The 19892-nt window shown below is 40.7% G+C and overlaps 1 protein-coding gene across 17 annotated transcripts in view; it reads right to left on the reverse strand.

The window, feature by feature from the left end:
- ANKS1A (ankyrin repeat and sterile alpha motif domain containing 1A) overlaps window positions 1–19892 on the reverse strand; it is a 1389901-nt gene that overhangs the window by 1044528 nt on the left and 325481 nt on the right. Inside the window, exon 1 of one of the 17 annotated variants that reach the window (XM_085645496.1) lies at window positions 17371–17407. The exons of the other annotated variants lie outside the window; for them this stretch is intronic. The gene's annotated coding sequence lies outside the window, so the exon portion shown is untranslated. Of the gene's footprint in view, window positions 1–17370; window positions 17408–19892 lie in introns of those variants that run through there. 17 annotated transcript variants of the gene reach the window in all.

Genomic DNA, 19892 nt, shown 5'->3' on the forward strand with positions numbered 1-19892 from the left:
AACTCATGCTTGCTTAACTCTCTTTTATTATTATTATTATTATTATTTATAAAATGCCCCAGGTTAGCCCTGTAAAAATAGGAACGAACGAGGACACCGTATTAGAAATTAAAAAATGTTTTTACATTATAGCATCCCTTAAAACAAGTAGCAATTCGGTTCTAAGAGTAAAATGTAGACTGCTGTGGATCTCAGCACTGGAGCACTGCCTGCACACAAATAGCTGTCAAGTTTTCGGTTTACCTATGTGGGACATTTTTTTGTTTTTAGTACACGTATGTGTGACATCTCAGTATCTTTTGAGTGGGACTTTGAGGGATTCTCTATAGTCAGGAGAACAAAGCAGTTATGATCATGTGATAAATATGAGAGATTACCCTTTTGCATTGCTGTTGTCTCACTACTGCCTTAAAACTGCTGGCACACCAGGTAGTTCACCTGTGCTTTTACCGAACACAGCATGGGGCACCTAGGAACTGAGGCACCTAAGTGCACTTCCCACTGTGCATTGCTGGCCCACATGCGGTGGAGATTGAACCAGGATGAAATAACCACAGCAACAGTCAGTGAGTGGATGTATGCATCCCCCGACCATCACTCATGGACCTTCAATGGCCGTTTGTGAGCGACTTGGCCAAGCGGCCGTAGGTGAACAAGGGAATGAAGGGACCATGTTGTGTATGTGGCAGAGGGCAGGCCTAGGGTCTTCAATAACATAGGGTAACAGTGGAAAACCCTACTTTCTGGGCAGGAAGTGCTACAACTGGGGCCATTATCCTCATCTTAGTATCAGTGTGTTGAAGGAAGTTCCACCTATGGACTTCAGCTTTAGTATTCGCACAAGGGATTAGAGGATCCTATATTACCACTTATGTCTGAACCAGGCCTCATGACAACTGGACTACCAGGAAGCTTGATGTGCAGACCTGGAAACTTCACGACAGCCTCCCTCCATCCTCCTCCCTCTCCCTTTGGTATCTTCTTCCTCACCACCTCAGCACCTATCACCCCTTAGGGGTGATCAGTTCACGCTTTATAAATACCAGGTTATTATTATGCATACTGACCCCCAGTTAACCCTAGGTTACATAGCCAAGCAGGGAAGGCAGCACCGAAGTATGAGCGAGAACAGCTGGTGCAGCGCTGTGCTGCGTGTAGCTATCTCTAGGGTCAGACTATCCTGGCAGCATTGCTGCCTCAATGTGGGATCAGGCAATAGCCCTGTGGCAGGATGGAAGAAGTGTCTTTTAAACGAGGTGCACCCAGGTAGGGCATAGGAGGGACAACGAGCGCTTGAAACAATATAGTGATTAACCCAGCACTACATCCTACTCATTGGAGGGAAGCACTTGTTCTTCTCTCCCCTTCATCCTGTCTTTTCCCCATGTTATGCACTCTCATACTTACCAGCTTTTCCTTCTCTCTGTCGCCTCTCTTGCATTCCTTCCAACCGAGCCATCATGCCACATAACTCCTATCAGCATGATTTCATTCAGCGCCACACAGTTCCACGCAACACCATTCCATTCCACACTATACCATTCTACACCACACAATTCGACAACACACATAATTCAACTCAACAACACATATACACAACACATACATCCAATTCACGCCACAGAATACCACATAATCCTATCAAATTCAACCACACCACGTAGTTAAACTCCACCATACCACTACACAACACAAATACCATTCCACATAATTCCACTCTGTAACACAGAATCCCAGGCAAGGTTTTAAAAACAAAAACAAACAAAAATAATGTCATGAGCAATGCCAATAGCTCTAACTTTAACAATGCCGAGACCATTGGAAACGTTATATAATTGATTTGGGATGCGTTTTTTTTTCTGTGTAACTGCACTCTGTTTGCTATTGAAAGGACATTCTGTTGGTCAGGTGACTGTTTAAGATCTTTATTTGTGGCTTTCAGTTAACAAGAACGTCTATTTACTGTTTAACATGCGATGCATAATTATCTGGACTGCATGCAACGTGTTGTGTTTTTTCGCCAGCCAAGTCTCTTGACATGTAGCTGGTCAAGGCTGTCTCGTGTTTTTAACTGTCCGACTTGTAACAAAACCTCATGGGGAACGTGTGCACCCCATCTGACAGGTGGTAACTATCTCCAGCATTGGTGCCCATTTTCCTCCGGTATTTGTGCCACACGAAAGTAGCTGTAAATGCGCCTTTTCTGTTTATGCCAATGGTGATCTGATGACGAAAGAGCAGTCTGTGATTGATAGACTCCATCTTGGGGTTGTTTTTACAGGTAGCTCACATTAATACAATGGATGGGCTGTCAGTAAAGTTGTTGCTTCAGTTGAATGAGTCACTTCTGTGCAAGTACTTCAAGGACGCCTGGGCTTTCTGTAGCCATAGATGAATTGTGCGTGGCTGCAGAGGTCTATAATGGGGGTGGCTTGTCCACAGGGGAAACAGGGGCTCCGTACAAAAGCCAGTGCAGAGTGACCGATCCAATCCGGCACCTCCACCCCCATCCTCCATGCCACAGAGGGAGGGCGGGCGGGCTGGAGGGGCCGGTGGGAGCATGGAGGATGGGGGTGGAGGTACCGGAGGGAGGCATGAGGGGTGACAAATCGGAAGAAGAATGGCAAAGTAAATGAGTGTGGAAAGATTAGAGCGATACACACGTCGCACGGAGAATTCAGTGCTTGTGAGGCCTGCGTGTTCCACTTAGAGCGCCTCACTTCGGGGCAGACCCCCCTCCCCCAACCAGGCGCGAGCTCAGATCTTGCATGAGCGGGAGGCCATGTCTGCGCCATCACTGAGTGCCAGGCTCTCCCGGCTCAGACACAGGGCCTCTCTGCTGCGCTACCTGGCCTCTCTGTAAGTGTGCGTCTCTGCTCTCCTCAGACCCTACCCCAGACATGCCAACCCTCCCGATTCCGGCGGGAGACTACCGATTTCAAGGCAAGTCTCCCGCCTCCCGATTCCTGCAAGCAAAATCCCGATTCCTCGAGGTTTCAGCTGACCGGGCTTGGTATTTTGTAACGTGCTAATTCTTCCAGCAATAGTCAGAGTGGCGATGCAGGGACTCTAGAAGGGGTGAAAAATCAACAAAGCCCCATTAACAAGCGAATGGTCTTTTAAAGACCTGTGAAGTACTTGGGGGCAGCTGTGTGTGTGCCTGGGCTGCCACACAGGTGGGGGAGGGGGGAGGGTTGGTATATGCACTGCCAGCAACCTGCCAGGACAGTGAGTGCAGAACACTTGCATAACCCTCTCTCTGCCTGCCATCGCGCTCCATGCTTCTGAAAGGTAAGAAAACAAGCATTTACAATGCAACGGTCTCGGCATTGTTAAAGTTACAGCTGTTGGCATTGCTCGTGACAATGCCGTTTCTTTAAATGTTTTAAAAACAAAAAGATAAACAAAAATAATGTCATGAGCAATGCCAATAGCTTTAACTTTACCAATGCCGAGACCATTGCATTGTAAATGCTTGTTTCAGACTGTGAGGGCGTGTACTCAGGAATACCCGGGGCTCCACAAGAGAGTTCTAAACCGGCTGCCTGGAGAAGCACCCTTACCTTTATAAAATCACCAAAGGCCCTCGCTTCAGATTCTGCGTGTTTTCAAATCACAAAGATGGGATAAGAGGCTTATATGGTGGAACAAACCGCGATCGATAGAAATCTTTCTTGTAAAATGACAAAGTTATCAGTCCTAGTGAGCTCTCAAAGGAAAACACCCCCTCCTGTTCTTTCCTGGGGGGAGTGGGAACTATGATGATCAACGTGTTCGACAGTTTGCCATGAATGTTCTCCAAGTGGCCTAGTAAAGATGGGTCTGGTTTTATCATGTAAGCGCGCCTGTGCAATGAAAATAAGCTGCTTCTTTGTCGGACTTTACCAAGTCGATTAGTTAATCTTCCAGGTAAAGAAAAATGTCAACTTGTCTTTGGTTTGCCTCCCAATAAGGTAATCACATTCATAAACGCCCTAGGAATCGCATGGAGGAGGAAGTGCAGGGTGGTAACCTGAAAATATTTCCCTTTAACGTCATCTCTTGGCAAGTTTGACAGCTGTGCATTGCAATATGGCAACGTGCTTACCGAATGTGCAAAGACCGGATACAGGGCTTGCAGACTCAGAAGGGAAAAACCAATTCTGAGCTACTTTCTGAGAAATCTTTGGACGAATTGGTGGTCTATAAAAGGCTGTAGACTAACAGACTTATTAGGGTGGATTGAAGAATCTAGAATAACAACAAGGTTTCCGTTTTCAGCTGGAAAATTGTTTCACCCACAAACTACACTTTGATTCCGTTTTGGGTAAAGCTCTGAAAACCCTAAACTATCAAAATCCAACCAAAAAAGGACATACAATTATGCAAAACTTTGCTGTCAATCTTCACAGTAGTGTTCTGGAAAAGCTCTCCCATATCTGTTAAAGTACTGTAAATAGCCAGTGCAGAGAAGCAGGAACCATCAAAACCAGTGGCGTCAAACTGAATAAAAATGGAACCATCACTGGTGCCATGTGCAATGCAGTTTCTGACATTACAGGTCAAGTAGTGTTCACAAGTGTTTTGTAGGGGTTAACCCAGAAACTGACAGCACAGCCTGTAAAGACTTAACAAGCATTTGCAATGCAATAGGTCTCGCATTAGGCAAGTTTGAGCTTTTGGTATTGTAAATTGACTAGTGTGTGCATTTACGTGACTTAGATGTATTGATATGACAAATAACAATGGCTTTTAATCTTTGCAAATAATTAATACTTAAATAAAAGTTAATGTAAATTATAATGGCAATCGTTTAAACTTTTGTTAATAACTCGTGAAGATTATGTTTAGTGTATTTAATTGGGCCTAAAATCCAAGAACAGAAGTTAAATATTTTTTTTGTGCCATTTGTAATAAAGCCTAAATATTGAGAGAACATATTAGAGCCAGTTGTTGAATAGTTGTACAGATTGATGCGGTGGTGGTGTCGAGTGATGCGGTGGTGGTGTCGAGTGATGCGGTGGTGGTGTCGAGTGATGCGGTGGTGGTGTCGAGTGATGCGGTGGTGGTGTCGAGTGATGCGGTGGTGGTGTCGAGTGATGCGGTGGTGGTGTCGAGTGATGCGGTGGTGGTGTCGAGTGATGCGGTGGTGGTGTCGAGTGATGCGGTGGTGGTGTCGAGTGATGCGGTGGTGGTGTCGAGTGATGCGGTGGTGGTGTCGAGTGATGCGGTGGTGGTGTCGAGTGATGCGGTGGTGGTGTCGAGTGATGCGGTGGTGGTGTCGAGTGATGCGGTGGTGGTGTCGAGTGATGCGGTGGTGGTGTCGAGTGATGCGGTGGTGGTGTCGAGTGATGCGGTGGTGGTGTCGAGTGATGCGGTGGTGGTGTCGAGTGATGCGGTGGTGGTGTCGAGTGATGCGGTGGTGGTGTCGAGTGATGCGGTGGTGGTGTCGAGTGATGCGGTGGTGGTGTCGAGTGATGCGGTGGTGGTGTCGAGTGATGCGGTGGTGGTGTCGAGTGATGCGGTGGTGGTGTCGAGTGATGTGGTGGTGGTGTCGAGTGATGTGGTGGTGGTGTCGAGTGATGTTGTGGTGGTGTCGAGTGATGTTGTGGTGGTGTCGAGTGATGCTGTGGTAGCGCATAGTGATGTAGTGGTGCCCTTGAGTGATGCTGTGGTAGCGCATAGTGATGTAGTGGTGCCCTTGAGTGATGCTGTGGTAGCGCATAGTGATGTAGTGGTGCCCTTGAGTGATTCTGTGGTGATGCGATAGATAGATAGAGTGCAATAGTCCGATAGATAGATTAGATAGATTAGATAGATAGATTAGATAGATAGATTAGATAGATAGATTAGATTAGATAGATTAGATTAGATTAGATAGATTAGATAGATTAGATTAGATAGATTAGATAGATTAGATAGATTAGATAGATTAGATAGATTAGATAGATAGATAGATTTATTTATTTAGAAAGTTTTATAGAGCGCGAACAAGATCCTTGCGGATATCAGAGCGCTTTACATAACAGCTGGATGTAAGTAGAACAATACAAAATATGCAGGTAAACAATCATATAAAAGCATAGTTGGTGCACATAAAGTAGGAGGATTAAAGCATGGTGCTGTCTATTATAACAGGAAACAAGAGAACTCAGGTCTGAGGAGATAGAGCTCATGTAAATTTAGCCATGAGAAACGCTTTGACTTCTTTTTTGAAAGACACGGAGGAGGCGTTCCGTCTGGTTGCGGGGGGCAGAGCGTTCCAAATTCTGGGCGCCATCCCCGAGAAGGATCGATTAAGTTTTCTTTTTGTTGAACCTTTGGGGTTTCAGTAAAAGGTTTTCAGCACTCCGGGAGGACCTTAAACCCCCACAGATTGTCAGTTTCTGCGCGAGGTAGCTGGGAGAGCTGTGGTGTAAGGCTTTATGGGTCATGCACGCCACTTTTAGGTGGATTCTAGCTTCAAAAGGAAGCCAATTCAGGGATTTTAAGTCCGGGGAAATGTTTGCAGTTCTTTTCGAGCCGGTGATGAGTCTAGCTGCAGCATTGATCGACGCTCTTAAGGGTGCTGTTGCAGCTTTTGGGAGGCCACACAGGGAGACACTTCCGTAGTCAACACAAGGGATAACTAGCGCTTGTACTGCTAACTTGAGGTCCTCGACTGGCAGGAAGGGTTTAAGTTTCCTTAGGGTACTTATCTGGAAGTTAGCTCTCTTAGTAGCGTTACTGATGTGTTTTTGCATCATGAGGTTGTTGTCGAGAGTGATCCCCAAGGATTTTGCTGAGTCCACGATAGTTGGTTGTACGTTGAACACGGTGAGCTGTTTGATCAAGTCATGCATTAAAGGGATCTTGGCCGGTGGTGCTATGAGGAGGAATTCTGTTTTTAATGCGTTCAGTTTGAGATGGTTTTCTGATAACCAAGACTGGGTGATCATGAGTGTGGAGTTGAGCAAATTAATGTCTTCGATGGAATTGATCTTAAGGTATAGTTGTGTGTCGTCCGCATACATATGAAATTGCACATTGGATGTTTGCAGGATTTCAGTGAGAGCTTCCATGAACAAGTTGAATAGGGATGGTGAAAGTGCGGACCCTTGCGGCAACCCCAGAGATACAGGAGAGGGATTGGAGAGCACGTTGTTAACCTTGAATTTTTGTGTACGGTTATGCAGGAAGGATGCAAACCATTCTAGCACTGTGCCAGACATACCCATCCTATGCTCCAGTAGATCTAATAGTTTCTGGTGTTTGACAGTATCAAAGGCTGATGAGAGGTCTAGTAGGATGAGTAAGCACGCACCATTCTGGTCAAGGATTTGTAGCGCGTCATCAAGAATGTGTGTCATGGCCGATTCAGTGCTGTGACCCGCTCTGAAGCCTGATTGGTCAGTTGTTGGAGAACACATTTTTCCAACAATTTGGCCAAGGTGGGGATATTGGTAATGGGGCGGTAGTTGTTAAGGTCGGTAGGGTCAGCAATGAGTTTCTTTAGAATAGGTGAGACTTGGCCTACTTTGAGGGAGTCCGGGATACAGCCTTGTTGGAGTGAGCGGTTAATGATTTTGGTCCAGAGTGGAAGAAGCCAAGGGGAGAGGGCTTTGACTGCATTGGCCGGGAGAGGGTCAGTGAAGTGATTGGCCGGTTTCAGGTTGTTGAGAATCTTGCCTAGGGTGTCTTCAGTGTACGTCTCAAAGGAAGACCAGGCTGCCTCGTTTTTAAGGCAGGCCTTGGGGGGGGGGGGGGGAATGACCTGTGATGGGTGTAGGTAGGGGGGTGGTTACCGTATGAGGGGCAGTGTGTAGTGCTGTCATTAAGGAGATCCTTTATGATGTTGTCAGTCTCCCGATTGAAGAAGGTGGAGAATTCTTGACAATTAGGATGTGGGCGAGCTAGGTCTCGAGCCTGTTGGGGAGCTTCCTTGGATTGATTTTTGACCAGCTGGAAGAGTTTTTTTGGCCGGTTCTTAGCTTGGTCTAATTGGTAGCTGAAGAAGTCAGCTTTAGTGCGCTTAATTTTTTTGTAGTATGCATTTCTCTTTTTCCTAAGGAGATTGAGGTGGAGAGCTGATGGGACTTCTCTCCAAATGCGTTCAGCGGACCTGAGGGCTCGTCTGTCCTCATTAAGTAGAGCGTTTAACCAGGGCTTGGAATCTTTAATGGGAGCTCTCTTAAGTTGCAGGGGGGCTGCCTCATTAATTATCGAGGTCATGGCGTTGAGATAGTGATTTGTGAGAACATGGACGTCTGAGGTGTTTACAGGGGGCTGGAGCAGGTTATAACTGGAGGCGGGTAGTGAGTTGGGGTTGATTTTTTTCAAGTCTCTTTTCCAGATCTTAGGTTTTGTGGGTTGCGATGAGTTGAGTTTAAAGGTTTCTTTGATGTGAAAGGCAATAATGTGATGGTCCGACCAGTCGCATGGTTGGATCGAATCCACCTGGATGACGCCAGCTTTGGAGATAATGAGATCGAGGGTTGATCCTTTGTTGTGTGTAGGACTACTACAAGATTGGATGAGGGCTAGATCATCCAGGAAGTTTTTGAAGCTGTTGACCCCAGAGTCATTAATGTCATTCCAATGGAGATTGAAGTCACCTAGGAATCATTGGGAGTTTTGACGCCCGTTGTTAGCGGAGATCAACTCCATGAGGTGTTCGATGAAGAGGAGGTTGTCTCCTGGGGGATGGTAGATGATGTGAAGTGAGCATACCGGTTTGCCCTTGCAGCAGATCTTTAGGCATAAGTATTCGCAGGATGGGAAAAAGGGCGAAATGGCTCTGTTTATGGTGATGCTGCTGCGATGTATACAAGCTATGCCACCCCCCTATCTTGTCCGATCTATCAAGTCTAATGATGTCGTAGTTAGGTGGTACAAGGATGTCGAGGAGTGGAGTGGAAGAGACTGTTAACCAGGTTTCAGTAAGAAATAGGATGTCAAGCTCCTGTGAGATGATGAGGTCAGCTATGTCGGCAGCATGTCTAGAGGCTGATCGGCAGTTTAGAAGAGTTCATTTCAGATGGGGTGCAGTGAGGGAAGAAGAGGGGTCTTGAGGGACAAGGATTCTTCTAAGGTTATTAGCACAGACTCCTCTGTTGTTGTGTGTGGCGGGTCTGCCAGGGTTGAGGGGGATAGTCGGGATGGTTGTCTGAGAGGGCGGAAGGGAGATGGGGAGGGAAGGTTCGTAAGAGTGCAGAAGAGAGAGGAGATCGCTCTCCAAAAGCAAATTGGAGGTGCGCAGAGGGCGTGTACGAGCGTTGTGGGAAGGAACTGTTTTCCAACAGGGAGGGGGCATTTTGGAGGCAGGTGGAATGAGGTCCAGGTGCTCGTGTGATTTATAGAACTTAGATGGCGTGAAGCGCAACGAATGTCTCGACAGCATCATCTTGAACGAATGTAGCTCCGCTTTAATTTGGTGCAAGGCTATCATAATTTCGTCTAATCTGGGATCTGATGCGGCTGAATGAGAGGTAGGGGGGTATGTTGTACCTGAGGGAGGCTGAGTGGGGGGATGCAAAGTAGTGGATGCAGCCTGTTGTGCAGGCATGGGGAGAGGATGGCTGGTGGTTTGTTCAGAGAGAAGAGTAGTATCCAAGAGGGGGTGAGGTGAGACAATATTATCATGCAGTCTCTGTGGAGGAGGGAGACAGCGTTGAAGGGAGTAAGTGTCCGGTGAGGCCGGGTCTTACGATAGGGGGGGTGGCGGAAGAGAACGTGTCAGCGGGATAAAGATTGTGAGGGGGAGATGAGCGAGGGCTTCAGAGGAATAGGTTCCTCAACTAAGGGGGGCATATAGGTTGATGCAGTTGTGCTGGGCAGTAGTAGGGTTAGTGGGTCAGGTGCCGTGCCAGGGGGGGGTGGATGGGAGGGGTGCACGGGGGGGGGGGGGGGAGAGCTATAAGGCAAAGGTGTCAGTGGTGACTGGGGCATGAGTGGGGCAGGGGAGTTGAACGAGACAAGCGTTGAAGGTGAGGTTAAGTGCTGAGTGTGGGAGAGGGGTGTAGGTTGAGTGTGGGGGAGGGGGGTAGGTCGAGTGGGGGAAGGACTGGAGCCAGGCGGAGAAGGGGAGATATTGTAAGTAAGGATGGGGGGTTAATCCAGTCAGAGATGCCACGGGGGGCGGGTAGAGAAGGCAGCTGTGATATAGACACCCGGTTTTTAATGATGGGGAAGATGGTATCTAAGAGATTAAGATTGTGATCCAAGGCCTGAATGAGGATGGTGCCATTATTGTAGATGGTGATGGTCGCTGTCGCATGAAATAGTTGGGAGGGGGAAGTAACGAAGGCTGTACCATGATTAGATTAGATTAGATAGATTAGATTAGATAGATAGATTAGATAGATAGATTAGATAGATAGATTAGATAGATAGATTAGATAGATTAGATAGATTAGATAGATTAGATATATTAGATTAGATATATTAGATTAGATTGATTAGATTAGATAGATTAGATAGATTAGATAGATAGATTAGATAGATAGATTAGATAGATAGATTAGATAGATAGATTAGATAGATAGATTAGATAGATAGATTAGATTGATTAGATAGATTAGATTAGATAGATAGATTAGATAGATAGATTAGATTGATTAGATAGATTAGATTAGATAGATAGATTAGATAGATTAGATTAGATAGATAGATTAGATAGATTAGATTAGATTGATTAGATAGATAGATTAGATAGATTAGATAGATTAGATAGATTAGATAGATAGATTAGATAGATAGATTAGATAGATAAGATTAGATTGATTAGATAGATAGATTAGATAGATAGATTAGATAGATAGATTAGATAGATAGATTAGATAGATTAGATAGATTAGATAGATTAGATATATTAGATTAGATATATTAGATTAGATTGATTAGATTAGATAGATTAGATAGATTAGATAGATAGATTAGATAGATAGATTAGATAGATAGATTAGATAGATAGATTAGATAGATAGATTAGATAGATAGATTAGATTGATTAGATAGATTAGATTAGATAGATAGATTAGATAGATAGATTAGATTGATTAGATAGATTAGATTAGATAGATAGATTAGATAGATTAGATTAGATAGATAGATTAGATAGATTAGATTAGATTGATTAGATAGATAGATTAGATAGATTAGATAGATTAGATAGATTAGATAGATAGATTAGATAGATAGATTAGATAGATAGATTAGATTGATTAGATAGATTAGATTAGATAGATAGATTAGATAGATAGATTAGATTGATTAGATAGATTAGATTAGATAGATAGATTAGATAGATTAGATTAGATAGATAGATTAGATAGATTAGATTAGATTGATTAGATAGATAGATTAGATAGATTAGATAGATTAGATAGATTAGATAGATAGATTAGATAGATAGATTAGATAGATAAGATTAGATTGATTAGATAGATAGATTAGATAGATAGATTAGATAGATAGATTAGATAGATAGATTAGATAGATTAGATAGATAGATTAGATAGATAGATTAGATTAGATAGATTAGATAGATAGATTAGATAGATAGATTAGATAGATTAGATTAGATAGATTAGATAGATAGATTAGATAGATAGATTAGATAGATTAGATTAGATAGATAGATTAGATAGATAGATTAGATAGATAGATTAGATTAGATTAGATAGATAGATTAGATAGATAGATTAGATAGATAGATTAGATAGATAGATTAGATAGATAGATTAGATTAGATAGATTAGATTAGATTGATTAGATAGATTAGATAGATTAGATAGATTAGATTAGATAGATAGATTAGATAGATAGATTAGATTAGATAGATAGATTAGATTAGATAGATAGATAAGATAGATAGATTAGATAGATAGATTAGATAGATAGATTAGATAGATTAGATAGATAGATAGATTAGATAGATTAGATAGATAGATTAGATAGATAGATAGATTAGATAGATTAGATTAGATAGATAGATTAGATAGATAGATTAGATTAGATTAGATAGATAGATTAGATAGATAGATTAGATAGATAGATTAGATAGATAGATTAGATAGATAGGATAGATAGATTAGATAGATAGATTAGATAGATAGATTAGATAGATTAGATTAGATAGATTAGATAGATAGATTAGATAGATAGATTAGATTAGATAGATAGATTAGATAGATTAGATAGATAGATTAGATAGATAGATTAGATAGATAGATTAGATAGATAGATTAGATAGATTAGATAGATAGATTAGATAGATTAGATTAGATTAGATAGATTAGATAGATAGATTAGATAGATAGATTAGATAGATTAGATTAGATAGATTAGATAGATAGATTAGATTAGATAGATAGATTAGATAGATAGATTAGATAGATAGATTAGATTAGATTAGATAGATTAGATAGATAGATTAGATAGATAGATTAGATTAGATAGATTAGATAGATAGATTAGATAGATAGATTAGATAGATAGATTAGATAGATAGATTAGATTAGATAGATTAGATAGATTAGATAGATTAGATTAGATAGATAGATTAGATTAGATAGATAGATTAGATTAGATAGATTAGATAGATTAGATAGATTAGATTAGATAGATAGATTAGATAGATTAGATAGATTAGATAGATTAGATAGATTAGATAGATTAGATAGATTAGATAGATTAGATAGATTAGATAGATAGATTAGATTAGATTAGATAGATTAGATTAGATTAGATAGATTAGATAGATTAGATAGATTAGATAGATTAGATAGATTAGATAGATTAGATAGATTAGATAGATAGATTAGATAGATAGATTAGATAGATTAGATTAGATAGATTAGATTAGATTAGATAGATTAGATAGATAGATTAGATAGATTAGATAGATAGATTAGATAGATAGATTAGATTAGATAGATAGATTAGATTAGATAGATAGATTAGATAGATAGATTAGATAGATTAGATAGATAGATTAGATTAGATAGATAGATTAGATAGATAGATTAGATAGATAGATTAGATTAGATTAGATAGATTAGATAGATAGATTAGATAGATAGATTAGATAGATTAGATTAGATAGATAGATTAGATAGATAGATTAGATAGATAGATAGATTAGATAGATAGATTAGATAGATAGATTAGATAGATAGATTAGATAGATTAGATAGATAGATTAGATAGATAGATTAGATAGATAGATTAGATAGATTAGATAGATAGATTAGATAGATAGATTAGATAGATAGATTAGATAGATAGATTAGATAGATTAGATAGATAGATTAGATAGATTAGATAGATTAGATAGATTAGATTAGATAGATTAGATTAGATTAGATAGATTAGATTAGATTGATTAGATAGATTAGATAGATTAGATAGATTAGATTAGATAGATAGATTAGATAGATAGATTAGATTAGATAGATAGATTAGATTAGATTAGATAGATAAGATAGATAGATTAGATAGATAGATTAGATAGATAGATTAGATAGATTAGATAGATAGATAGATTAGATAGATTAGATAGATAGATTAGATAGATAGATAGATTAGATAGATTAGATTAGATAGATAGATTAGATAGATAGATTAGATTAGATTAGATAGATAGATTAGATAGATAGATTAGATAGATAGATTAGATAGATAGATTAGATAGATAGGATAGATAGATTAGATAGATAGATTAGATAGATAGATTAGATAGATAGATTAGATTAGATAGATAGATTAGATTAGATAGATTAGATAGATTAGATAGATTAGATAGATTAGATTAGATAGATAGATTAGATAGATAGATTAGATAGATAGATTAGATAGATTAGATAGATTAGATAGATTAGATAGATTAGATAGATTAGATAGATTAGATTAGATAGATAGATTAGATAGATAGATTAGATAGATAGATTAGATTAGATTAGATAGATAGATTAGATAGATAGATTAGATAGATTAGATAGATAGATTAGATAGATAGATTAGATTAGATAGATAGATTAGATTAGATAGATAGATTAGATAGATAAGATTAGATTGATTAGATAGATTAGATTAGATAGATTAGATTAGATAGATAGATTAGATAGATTAGATAGATTAGATTAGATAGATAGATTAGATAGATAGATTAGATAGATAGATTAGATTAGATTAGATAGATAGATTAGATAGATAGATTAGATAGATAGATTAGATAGATAGATTAGATTAGATAGATTAGATAGATTAGATAGATAGATTAGATTAGATAGATAGATTAGATAGATAAGATTAGATTGATTAGATAGATAGATTAGATAGATTAGATAGATTAGATAGATTAGATAGATTAGATTAGATAGATAGATTAGATAGATAGATTAGATAGATAGATTAGATAGATAGATTAGATAGATTAGATAGATAGATAGATAGATAGATAGAGTGAGGGCGATAGATAGAGTAATTATGTAGAAGATAATTAAGTGGCACTGAGTGGTTTTGTGTGGAGTGTATGTTGATTTTAGTGGCGTGTAATTATGTGGCATTGAGTGTTATTTTGAGTATCTTGCATTGTAATTAATTGGCACTGAGTGTTATTTGGAGTGCATGTGGCATTGAGTGTAGTGTAATTATGTGGTGTGTAATTATGTGGCGCTGAGTGGTATTTGAAGTGTATGTGGCATTGAGCGCTGTGTAATTATGTGTGTGTAACTATGTGGCACTGATTGGTTTTTGGAGTGTCTGTTGTATTGAGTGCATTGTAGTTATGTGGCATGTAATTATGTGGCTCTGAGTGGCATTCGGAGTGTATGCTGCCTTGCCTTGTATTTCTATGGTTCCTTAAACCCTTAGAGGCAATTCTTTTATTTTAACTAAAAGGATGGTAGTTAAATGGTGTTTACGGCAGGATGGCCGTTAAATGGTGGCTACGGAGAAGCTGTGTGCTGAAAGGCAAAGAGAACACTGGCATGAAAGTGAAAGCGAGGATGAAAATGGAATGAGTGTGGCAGGATGTTAGTTAAATGGTGGTTACGGGGAAGCTGAGTGCTGAAAGGCAAAGAGAACACGGGCCAAAGCTGGAAGAAAACACGAGATGCGAGAGGCATGTGTGTGTGGCAAACACTGGTGGAGCTCAGAGCATTCTGTTGCTGCCTTGATGCCTGTGTGTGTGAGCAGTGGGGCTGTGTGTGTGAAGTGCCTAAAATTGCAAGAAAACATATGGTTATTTAAATCCTTAGACGCAGAATTAATGGAGCTAATGTTATTGACCTTAGAAGGATGAAAAGGGAATGAGCGCGGCATATGTTAACTTTGTAAGCACAGAAAGCGTGCAGGGCAAACTTATTATTTTGGTTGTTTGAGACTCAGATCTGGGCAAAGCTGCAAGAAAACACGGAGGGGGGAGGGCGGGCTGTGTGCTGAAAGGCAAAGAGAACACGGGCATGAAAGTGAAATCGATGGATGGCAATGCATCCGTGAGACTAGCCCTGTGGTGGGGGAGGGACAGTTGTGATAGGCGCCATGAGGAAACAATCTCTCGGCATGCTGTGGCGGGGGAGCGCATTCCAGGCGGGGGAGCGGACCCTTTGAAGTACGATGCAGAGGCTGTGGCTTCACGTGCACGCGCCAGTGGGCTGAAGCGCTTCCCCAAACGGATTGCATGGCGGCACGAAGCACGTGATTGTGCGCGTGCTCGCCATGCAATCCACTTTTGGGAGCACTTTGAAATGCCCCTCTTACTAGAGTCTCGCATAGCGATTGCGTAAACGCAATAGCTAGGCGAGACCTAAAAACGGGCTGTGATCCAGAAGAAAAACACAGGACTATCACACAGTGTAGGAAGTTGCTGACGAAGCGAGGAGATGAGAAGTGACTTCAATAGGTATGTAGAGAGGTTCCCAAGTTTGACCCTGAAGGCCTTTATGTGCTTAGTTAGCTCTTGAACGGGAAAGCTCATCTTTACAGGTTACCGTTTTACAGGACTGGTGTAGGGCTGATTGAATAATCAGGTCTTCATTTGGTCTGTGGGCTCTATTTAAGATGGCACAGTTCTTGGAGATTCAGCTTCTGATGGGACAATGATGAAGAGCCTTCTGCGCTTACTGGAAGTTTGGAACTGCAAATGGCATGGACATTTTTCCATACGAGGACAGCAGTTCCAAAAAGGAGGTGGTCAGCTTTTAGAAGAGGTCTGACATTTTAAGCCTTCCTAATTGTGAAAAGTCATGAAAAGCGTTGCCTTTCTTTCCCTAATACTACACACAGAATTGCAGGTAGAACCCAGACATCGGTCTCCTGCTTTCCGAGGAAGGATTAAAACTGGAGGAATGCATAAATCAAAATTTAAAAATAACCTACAAACTTGAGTTAAAATGAACGAAAACAGGGCTAACTGCTCAGCAAGCTCCGGATCCCAACATCCGTTGCATACTGAAAATAAAAGAAACAAACTTCACCAACATGGGTGGCACCGGATTGGAGCGGGTTGTCAGTTCTACCTGCAATTTGTTTTATGGATTCTTACGTGGTACTCCAATCGTGCACTACAATCCTGAGTGGATGAATGGATTAAAATGGTCACCTGGATAAACTTCTAGATATGGAACCAATAGTAAGGAGAGTTGATTAGAAAGAAACATTTGTTGGACGCATTTTCAATTAACTAGTGGCCAATTGTATCGTCACTGTTGCTCCTGAGAACACTGCATAGCTGAAAACTCCAGGGAATAATGTTTCATGTGGAGCACGTCCGTCATATTCTCAGGCAAAGAGAAAAAAAAATCACCTTTTTATAAACAGGTAATTTCCCTTCTGCACTTAATGGTAATCTCCATTTACGTTTAAGCCCAGGAGAAGGATAGATTATTTGGATTTAATAAATTACCAGCGAATTTCTAGTTGCCTTTGGTTGCCTAAATTTGGAGAAGGCAGCTACTTTGCAACTTCAGGAGTATGTAGAGTCAAGTGATATTTTGGGCAACAGACAATCTGGCTTATCCCCTCATGGCAAGGACCGCCCTGGTTGATATTCATCTATCTAGAATATAGTAGATTCAGTAGGCCCAGTTCTATTAATACCGCTACATTTATTAGCAGATTTAATGCCATTTCTTCTTCAAACTTTTTATATACACTTGCAAAGGTGATAGTAGTGCTGAGTTAAAACTTAAATGGATGAAATCCTTTCTATCAAGTCCTGTCAATAGAAGGGCAGTTGTCAAGAATATAGCAAAAACAACTTAAGTGAGCTGTTAGGTGCCTTAAGGCTACTGCATCTCTCCATTTCATTTTAATGACCAAGTCAAACGTTTACACCAGCTTTCAGACAATATGGGCTTCAGCTTTCAACATTTTGCTACTGGTACCCAGGTTGTGTTTCGTTTGTCTTACAATTCCCATTGAAGGTCACCGAGATGTCAGTCTTCATCCATGAATGGAAGAATAAGAGCCGATTGAGCCTCAATGCGGGGAACATCAGTTTTTAATCAGAGGCTCCGATCAGTGGTTCAGAACAAAAGCTCAGGCGGGCCTCTCCTTCCAGGTCCAACTAAGGATAAAGGGAAGACAAAGAAAGACAATGGACGTTTTCTACCATGGGAGGTCGAATATGGACTTTCAAGTTGATTATAGTATTCGTTACTAACTGCTGCTCTTAGCAAGTTGAGGCACTTATTAGTGAAGAATGACATAGCAACTAATGCTCTGGCTGTCACTGCATCCAAACTAGATAACTGGAATGACTTAATGACAGGGAACTAGAAGCCAGCAATTATCAGTAAATTCCAAATTCTGCAGAACAGTAGCTAGGGATTTTTTAGTGTTCAACCAAAGTTTGTTCATGTTTCTGTCACTGCAGAAATTACACCGGCATTTGATTAGCTGGTGCAACTCTTACCCTCATACGCAAGTCACATTTCGGGCCAGGCTTTTCCCATCGGAGAGCCTTAAAACTGGCAAAAACAAATCCTGCTTGTGTCGCATAGCATTAGAAAGACAACTGGTAGTAATCATTCCCATTTAGAGACAACTTCTGGAGGAGCACTGTTCCAGGTCGATCAGCCTTCTCCTTCCAGAAATGCTCTTAAGATGCACCTGTTCTAGTAAACATCTACAGAGGTAGTGCCTAGATGTTCTTTGGAGTCTTTGCTTGTTTAGAAATTCTGATTTTATTGAATAATTTAACTTACAGACGAAAATAATGTACATGCTTTTGCCTTTCTATGAGCTAAGGTTAACAATGTTATTCATCGGTGTTCGAATGACGTTAATGCGAATCCATTGACCATGTTGTTGATTTGTTTATTTTTGCAAATAAAAAGAAATTAAAAAAAAAAAAAACTGTTATTCATTCCAAATATGTTCTTCCGCACACACGTGTAAGGAGTTATGATCCCCATTTAAAAATAGATATTGTCACTGCAACTGTGCTGCTGATCAGTGATGTCAAGTACGTTCTCAAACCTGCCAGTAATGACTGTGAAAAGCCCAAGGCAGAACTCAAACACGGCATACCTCTTTCCTCTGCGAAACCTCTCAGGCCCAGACTGGCATATACTCAGCTATGCTGCAAAAACTTTGCAACATCATGATTTACATTGAGCAATAAAAACGGTTAGAAAGGTGAAAGTCTAAAATCTCGAATATGGACTCCACACATGAAGGCAAAGAGCACTGTTTGAATTAATTCCATTTAGAGACAAGTGTATGCCTTTTCCCACAACAGTGCTGCATATGGCACCGAGACAGTACATAAGAACATTTGAATGTGTAGTTCTATAAAGATGACGTGATAGTACAAGATGGTTGGGTTGCAAGATGCAGCTAATACACTGCATGTATATCATACTTATAGATATTAGCATATTAATATTATGCCATCTGTCAAGGTGGGATGTTGGATTCATTGATGGGGTGCGACGGCAGACGAAATAGATTGTGGATCTGAGCTTTCGAGCGCATGAAGGGACTTGAGGACTGTCGGAACTGAGGCATTGTGCAGACATAATGCTGCTACTGCTGCAAACTATGAATGTGGAAAGGGCCAAAGTGGGGGAGAAAATGTTTGGAAGTTTTATAGGAGGATCAGTTTTTCCTTCACTTACTTCTGGTGGGCCTATAAGCTTGTTATAAATGAATACAATACTGCATTGATACTAATGGCTCTCATGTTCATGCTTCCCAAACAAGATTGATGTGCACTGGTCCATCATCTATCTACAACAATACACTAGTTAAGAAACCTAACCAAGTAAGTGGCTAACTGCTGAAAGGGGAATGAGACAGGTGAGACAGGGAGACAGACTAGGGAGTGAACTGTTATAAAGCATGGGAAGCATTTCAGGATAAGTTGGACACACCGTTGGATTTAATGCCACCATGAACATAGGCCAATCAAGGCAGACAAGGCAGCAGGTCTTTTTCACCAATGCACCCAGGATTTACACCAACATCCCGTATCCATCACAACCACACCATCACTGCTCCATTTAAGGAGCAACGCGTAGACCACTTCTTTAAAGAATGCATTGATCGTCCACAAAACATCTACCTCTCCTAACACTCTGTGGCGTTATATTTGTGTTTGACATTGTACAATGCCCTGCTGCTTTTTGGCTAGATTCATGCTCTGGAAATATTACACACATACCCATACAGACTAATTCACTGCTCGAGTTGGCATCCAGGTAGTGAAAATGTCACATACCTCCAATCATGCTTTCCTGATAGCTCTTCCAGGCTCTTTAATTCGTCCTCCCTCCCTCAGACTTGCTACAAGACTTCTAGCTTTTCAAACAGAGCTGAAAACATTTAGTTTGAACACTATCTGCCTTAAGTTATTTGACTGTCGCATTATTTTGTTCTTTTTTTCTTCCTAAATAAATGTGAAATTATTGCTGTGTACATTTTCTTTT

The sequence above is a fragment of the Triturus cristatus genome, chromosome 1_1 (assembly GCF_964204655.1).
Source record: "Triturus cristatus chromosome 1_1, aTriCri1.1, whole genome shotgun sequence".
In the NCBI taxonomy this organism is placed as follows: domain Eukaryota; kingdom Metazoa; phylum Chordata; class Amphibia; order Caudata; family Salamandridae; genus Triturus; species Triturus cristatus.